Genomic DNA, 12,691 nt, shown 5'->3' on the forward strand with positions numbered 1-12,691 from the left:
GAAGTAAAGAAATAGCAATATCAGATCAGAAATAAATGATAATAGAGCTTGAGTATTCAAATGCTCAATGAAACAAGAGTTACTTTTGAAAAGTGAAACACAAAAACCTTGCATCAAGATGTTAACATAATATCTGAATCTTCAAAATTGCTATAAGTCAACATAAGGTGCCTTCAGTAGCTCAGAGTTAATAGCAAATGGGATTGTATCAAATTTAAAAATTTCTGCACAGCCAAAGAAACAACTTACAGAGTGAAGAGATGAGCTAAGGAATGGAAGAATACATTTGCTGACTACTCATATGACTTTTTTGGGAAAATGAATATTCAGAATCCAGAGAGAATTCAATTATCAGACATGAAAGAATGAGTGAATCCATCAATAAAAGGTGAAATGAATGAAACAGAAAGTTTTAAAATGATGAATAATTGACCAGAAAATACATGAAAAATTTCACATCTTTATCCATCAGAGAAATGCAAATCAAAACTACATTCAGATTCCATCTCATCCCAGAATGGATATGATAAATAAAGAAAAAAACAACAAAAGTTGGGAGGTTGCTTGGGTGTGGCAGAAAGGAACCCTTACACACTGTTGGTGGGTATGTCATTTAGTGTACCTGTTACAGAAATAGTATGGAGCTTCCTCAAAAATTAAAAATAGAACTTTAATATAATCCAGCTATATCATTTCTGGGTTCCCCCACAAAGAATTGATGTTAGTTGCTATAGAAATACCATCATACAGAGTATTTTTGCTGGAGTGCTCACAAAATCCAAGTCATTAAATTAGTATAAATGCCCATAAGCTGATGAGGGATAAGGAAAATTTGACATACGCACAGAATGGTTTTTATTCAGCCACAGAGCAGAACAAAATCATGTCATTTGTAGGAAAATGATGCAACTTGATATCATTATGTTAAACAACAACAACAAAAAACCCTCGATGTCTCACAAAGACAAGTATTCCTTTACTCTATCATATGAAATTTAGTGGATAAAACACATGCAAATAAAATTGGCATTTAGGGTTGTATAAGAATAAAGGGGCTGTTGGGAGGTCAGATAAGAAAGGGTAATAAGTGAAGTGATAAAAGTACATCATATGCATGTATGGAAATGTCAAAATGAAATTCATTACTTTGTACCATTAATATGTGCTAATAAAAACTAAAAATTAAAAAACAAACTATTAGGTAAACTAAGGAAAAAGAGAGAATACTATAATGCCCAAAAAAATGAAAGTACAGGTAGAAAAATATGACATGGCAACATGTATGACAGAAATGCAAATGATCTTTGGAGAGCAATTGGATCTATTTCTGAACATATAACCATGAAAACTGAACTTTGAAGACATAAAAAAGTAGGCCAAAAAGGAGTTGCAAAATTTCTTAGATTGTAATAAAACATCTAAGAAATAAAAATCCATGACCAAATGGGTTATTTGTTGAAATCTGAAAAAATTTAATGAAGAAGTAATAATAATTTGTTTGGAGGAATCACAATTCCCAACTTCAAACAATACTATAGAGCCATAGTAATAAAAACAGCATACTACTAGCACAAAAACAGACATGAAAACCAATGGAACAGAATATAAGACCCAGATATGAATTCATGCAACTATGCCCATCTGATTTTTGACAGATGTTCCAAAACATACAGTGGAGAAAAGACAGCCTTTTCAGTAAATGTTGCCAGGAAAACAGGACATATGCATACAGAAAACTGAAACTATATCCCTGTCTTTCACTCTGTACAAATACCAACTCAAAGTGGATTAAGGACTTTATTAAAAGAACAGAAGCTTTGAAGCTAGTGCAAGAAAGAGTAGGGAGTACACTGGAATTTATAGGTATAGGCAATAACTTCCTAAACAGGATACCAATGGCTCGGAAATAAGAGAAATGACTGACAAGTGAGATTAATGAAACTAAAAAGCTTCTACACAACAAAAGAAATGGTCACCAGATTGAAGAGGCAGCCCACAGGATGGTGAGAAAACCATTGGCAGCTAGGGATTAGCAATGAGAATATATAGGGAGCTCAAAAAACAAAACTCCCCCCAAATCATTGACCCAATGAAGAAATGGTGCAACAAAATGAACAGAGCTTTTTCAAAGGAAGAAGTCCAAATGGCCAAAAAACTCATGAAGAAATGCTCAACATCCATGGATATAAAAGAAATGCAAATCCAAACCATGTGAAGATTGTATTTCACTCCTGTTAGAATGGCTATAATTAAGAACACAAACAAAAACAAATGGTGGAGAGGATGTGGGAAAAAGTAACCCTCATATATTTGCTGTTGATAGGAATGTCAATTAGTACAATCACAATGGAAAACTGTGTTTTCCTCAAATACCTAAAAATAGAAATGCCATATGATACAGCAATACCACTCCTATGGATATACCCAAAGGAATATGAGTCAGGTTACAATAAAGTCACCTACATGCCCATGTTTATTGCAGCATTATTCGCAATAGCTAAGCTATGGAAATAGACAAGATTTCCCATTTCTTATGAATGGACTATGAAACTGTGTTATTTACATACAATGAAATTTTAGTTAGTCATGTTTTCTCTAGTTCATGAAATATATACACAATACAAATACAAGCAATATTATGGAAGGTCTCCTATGAGAGAGGTATGACAAAAGAAGGAAATTAAGATGAATATGGTTGACATACTTCCTATATAAGAAGGGATATTGAATTTTAAACATGTTGAAATCACCATAAGTATGGGATTAAGATAGAAAGGAGAAAAATAGAGGAAATGAATCAGTTTGGGTTATAATGCATATATACATGGAAATGTCATAAGGAGACTCCCTGTATAGCTATTTTAAACAAAAATGTCCTTTTTTATGCTTTAAAACCTCAGAGAACAGGAGGACAGAACAGGTCCTGCCTGGGGGAGGGGGGGTGGGGTTGGTGGTACCATTGGGAATGGGGAGGATGTGGGGAAAGGGTATAGGAGGGTTAGTATGATGCAAATACTGTATACCATGTTTGTAGGAGGAAAATAGACCAGTTGAAACTATTCCAGAAATGGGGGGAGAGGTAAGGAGAATGATGGAGGTGGTGAATTCAAGTATGATATATTGTAAGAACTGTGGTGTATGCTCCCAGCACAAAAAGAAGAAAACAATGGGAGAAAATCTTTACTAGTAATCTATCTGACAAGAAATTCACAACCAAGATATATAGGGAGCTCACAAAAACTAAACTGCCCCTAAATCAATAACACAATGAAGAAGAAAGAAGTCCAAATAGCCAAAAAACACATGAAGGGATGGCTCACCATCCCTGGCCATAAAGGAAATGGAAATTCAAACCATGTTAAGATTTCACCCCATTCCTTTTAGAATGACTACCATCAAGAACATGAAGAGGAGAGATCCAAAATGGAGACTGGGACACAGCCACAGACTGCATGAGCTCCATGAACCAGGGACTTTGCTGAGCTGCTGGAGACTTGCTTGGCTGAGGTAAAGCACAAGGGAGAGCCAAAACTTCGGCACTCTGAACCCTTAACTTGTGGAAGGCTTCTTACACCATGATTTATTAACAGAACAGCCAGTGCTGCCCAACAAGCCTCACACCATAGCCCCGTGGAGCTACTGCTCCATAGGCTGCAGGATCTCTGCTCCTCTGGCCCCCTGCTCCTCAGACCCACCAGGACTGCAATCCACAGGCCCACATGATATCTGCGGGCCCACACTCCTCAGGCCTGCCAGGCCTGTGCACCACAAACCCACTGGATCTCCTCCAGGTCCATGCTGCTCAGACCCACCAGACCTGTGCTTCACAAGCCTGCATGATCTCTGCTGGGACTGCACCCTTCAGGCCTGCCAGACGTGCACTCCCCAGGGCCATACAATCTCTGCCTTGCTGCACCCCTCAGACAAGCCAAGGTAGTGATCCACAGGCCTGCACAAACTTTGCCAGGGCCATGCCCCTCAGACCTGCCAGGCCCACACTCCACAGGCCAGCATGATTGCTGCTCTGTGGGGCCCACACCCTCAGGCATGCTAGGCCCACACTCCAAAGGCCCGCTAGATCTCCTCAAGGACAGGCCTCCCACAGGCCTGTGGGGCCCACCTACCTGCCACAGGTCACAAGAGGTCTCCAATGCTGCCTAGGAGACACAGACAGGTCTAGATGCTAAAGAAGTAACAGCAGAACTACTAAGACTGAAATTCAACTGTTCCTGAGCTGGTGATTTTTTTTTTTTTGCCTTCCTTTAAAGGTTTGGCTGTCTGGTTTGATCTTTGATCATCCACCATCTCTCCATGCTGTTTTCCTTGGTTCTCTTTCTCTCTCTCTCTTTTTTCTTTTTTTTCTTCTATTTCTCTTTCTTTGCCTTTTCCCCCTTCTTCCTTGGTTTTGTTGGTTTCAGTATTGTAACTCAGCTAACACTAAATTACACATAGTCCAGGGACAGAAACATTGCCAAGTGGAAATATGGGAAGATGAAAAAGGGATGGAAATCATTCTTCCCCCCAAAATAAATTAGTACAGGATTCAGAGGGAAAAGAAGAAAACAGATACTCAGATCCAGACTCCAACAAAACAAAGATAAACTATGCCAAAGAACCCAACTAAGCCCAGAAGAACACACTGAAAGAAGAAATCCTGCAAGTAATCACTGAGAATTTCATGGAGATGTTACTAGATATAGTCAACCAAAACATATAAGAGGCACTCAAGATATTCCAAGAGGACAAAAATAAAGAATATGAGAAAACTCAAAAACAAATAAATGAACTCATAGGAGCCCTTAATAAACATGAAAATGAAACAGAAAACACCATAAATAGAGAGATAAATGAATTAAGGATGAAAATTATCAACATTAAAGAAGAAAAATAAATAAATAAAAAAATACACAGGTTTTCTAAAACATAAAAAAAAGAAGAAGTGACCCATGATATGGAAAACCTCAGAAAAAAGAATGAAACAGAAATACAAAACAAAATGGAAGGCCATTCCAGCAGAATATGACAAACAGAAGACAGAATCTCAGAACTTGAAGATGAAATGGTAATTAAAGGAAAAACTGAAGAACTATTAGTCAAACAACTCAAGACCTGTAAAAGGAATATGCAAGAACTCACTGACTCCATCAAAAGACCAAACCTGTGATCATGGGCAATGAAGAAGGAGAAGAGGTGCAAGTGAAAATAAAATAATAACAGAAAATTTCCCAAATCTAGAGAAAACTATGCCCATCCAGGTACAGGAAGCCACCAGAACACCAAACAAACTTGACCAAAAAAGAACTACCCCATGACATATTATTGTTAAAACAACAAGCACAGAGAATATTGAAGGCTATAAGAAAGAAAAAACAAATAACATACAAAGGTAAACCCATCAAAATCATAGCAGTTATCTCCATGGAAAACTTAAAAGCAAGAAGAGCATGGAGTGAGGTCTTCTGGGCAGTAAATGAAAATAACTTCAACCCTAAGATACTCTACCTAGAAAAACTATCATTCAAAATAGATGGAGCAATAAAAGTCTTCCGTGATAAGCAGAAACTAAAACAATATATGACCACCAAGCCACCACTACAAAAGTGGTACTGGAATTTCTAGCCAGTGAAATTAGGCAAGAAGAAGAAATAAAAGGAATACAAATAGGTAAAGAAACTGTCAAAATATCTCTAGTTGCAGATGATATGATACTATACCTTAAAGACCCAAAGCACTCAACCCTAAAATTCTTAGACACCAAAAACAGGTATAGCAAGGTGGCAGGGTACAAAATCAACTTACAAAAATCATTAGCTTTTCTATACACCAACAACGAACAAACTGAGAAGGTATATGTGGAAATAATTCCATTTACAAGAGCCTCAAAAAATCAAATACCTAGGAGTAAACTTAACAAAAGATGTGAATGACCTCTACAAGGAGAATTGCAAACCCCTGAAGAAAGAGACAGAGGAAGACTACAGAGCTGGAAAGATCTCCCATGCTCATGGATTGGTAGAATTAACATAGTAAAAATGACTATACTACCAATAGCAATCTGCATGTTTAGTGCAATTCCCAACAAAATACAAATGACTTTCACCACAGACATTTGTGTTTCTAAAGTTCATTTAGAAACACAAGAGACCACGAATAGCCAAGACAATACTCAGCAAAAAAGAGCAATGCTGGCTGTGTCACAATACTCGACTTCTAACCATATTACAAAGCAATAGCAATAAAAACAGCATGGTACTGGCACAAAAACAGACAGGAAGACCAGTGGAACAGAATAGAGGACCCAGATATGAATCCACACAACTATACCCACCTTGTTTTTGACAAAGGGGTCAAAATTATATGATGGAGAAAAGACAGCCTTTTCAACAAATGTTGCTGCGAAAAGTGGTTATTCTTTTGCAAGAAACTAAAACTAGATCCATGTCTATCACCCTGTACTAGTATCAACTCAAAATGGATCAAGGCCTTAATATCAGACCCAAAACTCTGAAGTTAGTACAGGAAGGATCAGGAAACACTCTGGAACTAATAGGTATAAGCAAGGACTTCCTCAATAGAACCCCAGCAGCTCAGCAACTAAGAGAAATAATGGACAAATGGAACTTCATGAAACTAAAAATCTTTTGCACAACCAAAGAAATAGTCTCTAAACTAAAGAGACCACCCACAGAGTGGGAGAAAATATTTGCCAGGTATACATCAGACAAAGGCCTGATAACCAGAATATACAGGGAGCATTAGAAATTAAACTCTCCCAAAATCAGTGAACCAGTTAAGATATGGGCAACTGAACTAAACAGAACTTTCTCAAAAGAATAAATTCAAATTGCCAAAAACACATGAAAAAATGCTCCCTGTCTCTAGCCATAAAGGAAATGCAAATCAAAACCACTGTTAAGATTCCACCTCACCCCAGTTAGAATAGCCATCATCAAAAACACCACCAACAAGAGGTGTTGGTGAGGATGTGTGGAAAAAGGGACACTCATACACTGCTGGTGGGAATGCAAGCTGGTGCAACCATTCTAGAAAAAATTTGGAGGCTTCTTAAAAATTGAAACAGGTCTGCCATATGATCCAGCAATCCCACTCCTAAGAATTTACCCCGAAGAATGTGGCTCAGGTTACTTCAGAGGCACCTGCACACCCATGTTTACTGCAACGATATTCACAATAGCCAAGTTATGGAAACAACCAAAATTCTCCACTACTGATGAATGGATCAAGAAAGTGAGGTATTTATACACAATGGAATTTTACTCAGCCATGAAGAAGAATGAAATCTTATCATTTGCAAGTAAATGGATGGAACTGGAGAACATCATTCTGAGAGAGGTTAGCCAGACTCAGAAGACCCAAAATTGCATGTTCTCCCTCATATGTGGTCTTTAGATCTAGTGCAAATACAGCAATGTTATAGGACTTGGGTTACATGACAATGGGAGGTATGAGGTTAGTTAAAAAACCCAAAATATGAAAGCATTTGATGTCCCCACTCCAGAGGAATTAATACAGAAACCTTATAGCGACAGAGGTCAACATGAGAAGGTGATCAGGAACAAGTGTAATGATCAGTTAGAGATGAATCAACCTAGGTTGTAACACATTTGTACATGAAAGCAATGCCAGGAATCTCTCTGTATAGCTGTCCTTATCTCAACTAGCAATCTTATTATTGCTTTATTTCTACTCTTCAATGGAACTGGAGAATAGCGCAGAATAGGTTCTGCCTGGAAGTAAGGGGGGAGAGGGGGAGAGTGTGGGTTGTGGGACAGGGGGGAGAAATGACCCAAACAATGTATGCATATGTGAATAAATGAATAATAATAATAAAAGAACATGAACAATAACAAATGGTGGTGAGTATGTGGGGAAATAAAACCTTTATACACTTTTGATGGGAATTTAAGTTAGTACAACTGATATGGAAAACAGTATGGAGGCTCCTCAAAAAGCTAAAAATAGAACTGCCATTATCCAGCAATACCGCACTTAGGGATATACCTGAAGGAATACAGGAAAACACCTGTATTCTTATGTTTATTGCAGCATTATTCACAGTAGCTAAGCCATGGAAACTACCAAGATGTCCCACAATAGATGAATATGCAATGATATTTTATTCAGTTGTAAAGAATAAAAATTTTGTCACTTGCAGGTAAACAGAGAATACTGGAGAATATCATCTTAAGTGAAGTTAGTCAGGTTCAGAGAGACAAAGGCTGCAAGTTTTCTCTCATATGTGTAATATAAACCCAGTACAAATACAAGCAATATTATATATCCATAGAAATATACACAGAGCATGTACCAACAGTGGGATTGGAAGACCAAGGAAGGAAGAAAAGAAGAAAAAAAATAGCAAATAATAATGAAATACATCATATCTCTTTAGGAACAAGACACAAGGAAACTCTCTGAAAACTGTTAAAGAACACAGGCTAGGGTGAAAGGAGGAAGGAAGTGTAGTTTAGGGAGGTTACATTGACTTAAGCACAATGCATATATATAGGTATAATACCATGGAAAAAAATCTCTTGACCACTTGCCTGAGGAATGAAGGACAAGAATGAAAAACAGGTCATGCTAAGGGAGGGCACTACCAGGAGGAGAAGGGTGAAAGAAGCAAGTAAAGAAGGAAGGTAAATATGGTTTATGTACTCTTTATACAAGAATGAACATAGAATTTTTAAACTTGGCGAAATCACTATAAGAGGGGCACTAAGGTGAAAAGGAGAAAAACATGGAGGGGATGCACCAATTCAGAATATAGTACATATACACATGGAAATGTCATAATGAAAGTCTCTGTGTAGATATCTTAAAGAAATAAAAACATATTTTTCAATAATGGAGGACTGAAAGGTAAAACAGCTCCTGTCTGGGGGTTGGTACCAGTGGGAGGAAGGAGGATATAAGGATGCAGGATGGTGAATATAGTGGGGAATATTATGTACTAATGCATGAATATGGAAAAATGAGACCTGTTGAAATTACTTGAGGATAAAGGAGAATGATGGAGATCAATTTAACTGAATATACGCTAAGCACTTTTGTAAATGTCACGATGTAACCCCCAATACAATACAATTATAATAAAAATTTAAAATAAAAAATTTGTCTCAACAAATTTCCAATGATTGAAAATGTGGAACATTTCCAAACTTATTGTACACCTCACCATTATCCTGGTTACAAAATAAATTAATAACATGTCAAAACAACTGAAGAACTACAGGTGAATATATCTGATGAACATGATTAAAAAATGCTCAATAAAATAGTATCAAATGAAATCCATAAGTTCCTTTCTGACTCCTTCTACTCACCTACTCTACTCTGTCCCTAAATCTTACTAGGATCATACCAAAGGTAGTATGCCTGTTGTGATCTTCATACAAGTGAAATGACATATATACCTAAGCGCACGTATGTATCTAAGTACACACACATGTATATATGCATACACACATACCTGTTTAGTGCTTTGCTTTATGTTTGTAAGATTCATTTATATTTTTGCAGATAACAACAGATACAATTTCTGAAGAGTTATTTTTATGAATATTCCATAATTTGTTTTTGTGGGCATATTTTGCTCCCATTTCAGGACTTTTATGGACAATCCTATTATTAACATTCCTATATGCAACTTTTTGCATCTCAATAAATTACATTTGCATAGTACATACATACATAGAAATGAAATTCCTATACACATATACATTTAATTTTGCAAATACTGAAAAAATTATTGAATGGTTGAGCCAATTTATAATTTTAGTATAAGAATGTTAAATAAATTACTTCCATAATAACACATAGAGGAACCAGTTTTGTATTTTGGTTTTAAATTTCCAGATGGCACCTAATCATATATCATTGTAGGCATACTTGGCTTTTCTATGAAGACAAATGATGCTGAGACATTTGTGAGATATACGTTTGCAATGTTAAATGTTCTTTTGTGAATGTTTCCATGTAATTAGAATATCCATTTTATATACTCGCTTCCAGGCAGAAATTTTCCTGCCCTTTTCTCCAATTTTGTTGAAGAGAAGACATAAGCAATAATAAGAAAGACAAAGCATTTTTGCTAGTTCAGATAAGGATAGCTATACAGAGAGATTCTTAGCATTGCTTCCATGTACAAATGTGAACATCCCAAGTTGATTCATCTCTATCTGACCTTTTCACTACTTCCCAATCCCTTTCCCATATTGATCTCTGTCAGTTTAAGGGTTCTGTATTAGTTCCTCTGCAGTGGGGACATTAAACACTTTCATGTTCTGGGTTTCCTACCTATTCCTATACCTCCTGTATGTGCTCTCCCCTTAGCACGTGACCCAAGACCTACAACATTGCTGTATTTGCCCTAGATCTAAAGTCTGCATATGAAAGAGAACATACGATTCTTGGTCTTCTGAGCCTGAGTAACCTCACTCAGGATAATGTTCTCCAGTTCCATCCATTTACTTGCAAATAATAAGGTTTCATTCTTCTTCATGACTGAGTAAAACTCTATTGTGTATAAGTACCACATTTTCTTAATCCATTCATCTGTACTGGGGCATCTTGGCTGTTGCCATAACTTGACGATTGTGAATAGTGCTGCAATAAACATGGGTGTGCAGGTGCCTCTGGAGCAACCTGTGTCACATACCTTTGGGTATATCCCCAGGAGTGGGATTGCTGGATCATATGGCAGATCTAGGTTTAGATTTTTAAAAAGCCTCCATATTTTTTCCAGAGTAGATGCACTACCTTTCATTCCCACCACCAGTGTACAAGGGTTCCTTATTCCTACATCCTTGGCAACACTTGTTGTGGGTGGTGTTTTTGATGATGGCTATTCTAACAGGGGTGAGGTGGAATCTGAGAGTGGTTTTGATTTGCATTTCCTTTATGGCTAGAGACAGGGAGCATTTTTTCATGTGTTTTTTAAAAATAAGACAAGAGGTTGAACTGACCTAATTGGATAAAGGCCATTTACCTAAACCACGTAAGACATCATTCTTGACACTTAGTGAGTAAACCTCCATTACTTCCTGTAGATCACAAGTGAAATAATAATGCTTACTATTACAAATTCTTTTCAATACTATCTTGGGAATCCTAAAAAGTGAAATACGGTAATAACAGGAAATTAAGGACAGAGAGAATAGACAATAATAAAAAAAAACCTTTCAATCCAGTCTGGAGGATAATGCACCTTGAATTTCCAAATAAGTCTACAGATACACCATTAACAATATGTAGAAAATTTCTAAAGGGTGTAAATTTAAGTTCAACAGAATTCTTTTTTTTCCAGTGAAACTGAGTGTTTCCTCATGTTTATTGTCTATTTGCAATTTTTCTTCAGTGAATTGCCTATTTGTTGTCAATTGCCTATTTTTCTGAGCATGCTTATCTTTCCCTTTTTGACTTCTGAGCTCTTCACATGCATCAACCTTTTGTAAAATACATGTTTATTATATTTTCCCCAGTGTGTCATGTGCCTTTTAATTTTTTTCTTTTTTTTTTGTTCATTTATTCACATGTGCATACATTGTTTGGGTCATTTCTCCCCCTTCCTCCCTTCCCCCCTCCCTCAGTTTCAGGCTGGTCCCATTCTGCCCTTGTGACCGATTTTGTTGAAGAAAAGACATAAGCATAAGAAAGACAAAGTGTTTTTGCTAGTTGAGTTAAGGATAGCTATACAGAAAAATTCCTACTATTGCTCTCATGTACCCATGTGTTACTACTCATGTTGATTCAACTTTAACTGATCTTTACATTTGTTCCTGATCCCCTGCTAGTGATAACCTGTCATTTTAAGGTTTCTGTATTAGTTCCTCTGGAGTGGGGACATCAAACACTTTCATGTTTTGGGTTTTCTACTTATTCCTATATCTCCCATATGTGATCTCCCCTTTTCTTGTGATCCAAGTCCAACAACATTGCTGCATTTGACCTAGATCTAAAGTCTGCATGAGGGAGAACATACGATTTTTGGTCTTCTGAGCCTAGCTGACCTCGTTCAGAATGATGTTCTCCAGTTCCACTCATTTACCTGCAAATGATAAGATTTCATTTTTCTTCATGGCTGAGTAAAATTCCATTGTGTACAACTACCACATTTTCTTAATCCATTCATCAGTAGTGGGGCATCTTGGTTTTTTCCATAACTTGGCTCTTGTGAATAGTGCTGCAATAAACATGGGTGTGCAGGTGCCTCTGGAGTAATCTGTGTTGCATTCCTTTGGGTATATCCCCAGAAGTGGGATTGCTGGATCATATAGCAGGTGTAAGTTTAGATTTTTAAGAAGTCCCCAAAATTTTTTCCAGAGTGGTTGCACCAGCTTGCAATCTGACCAGCAGTGGATTAGGGTCCCTTTTGTCCCAGATCCTCATCAACAATTCTTGGTAGTGTTTTTGATGATGGTTATTTTAACAGGGGTGAGGTGGAATCTTAGTATGGTTTTCATTTGCATTTCCTTTGTGGTCAGAGATGGTGAGCATTTTTTCATGTGTTTTTTGGCCATTTGAATTTCTTCTTTTGAAAAAGTTCTGTTTAGTTCAGTTGCCCATTTCTTAATTGGTTCATTGATTTTAGGAGAGTGTAGTTTCTTAAATTCCCTGTATAGTCTGGTTATCAGTCCCTTGTCTGATGTGTAGCTGGCAAATACTTTCT

Source organism: Castor canadensis, chromosome 7 (genome assembly GCF_047511655.1).
Source record: "Castor canadensis chromosome 7, mCasCan1.hap1v2, whole genome shotgun sequence".
Classification (NCBI taxonomy): domain Eukaryota; kingdom Metazoa; phylum Chordata; class Mammalia; order Rodentia; family Castoridae; genus Castor; species Castor canadensis.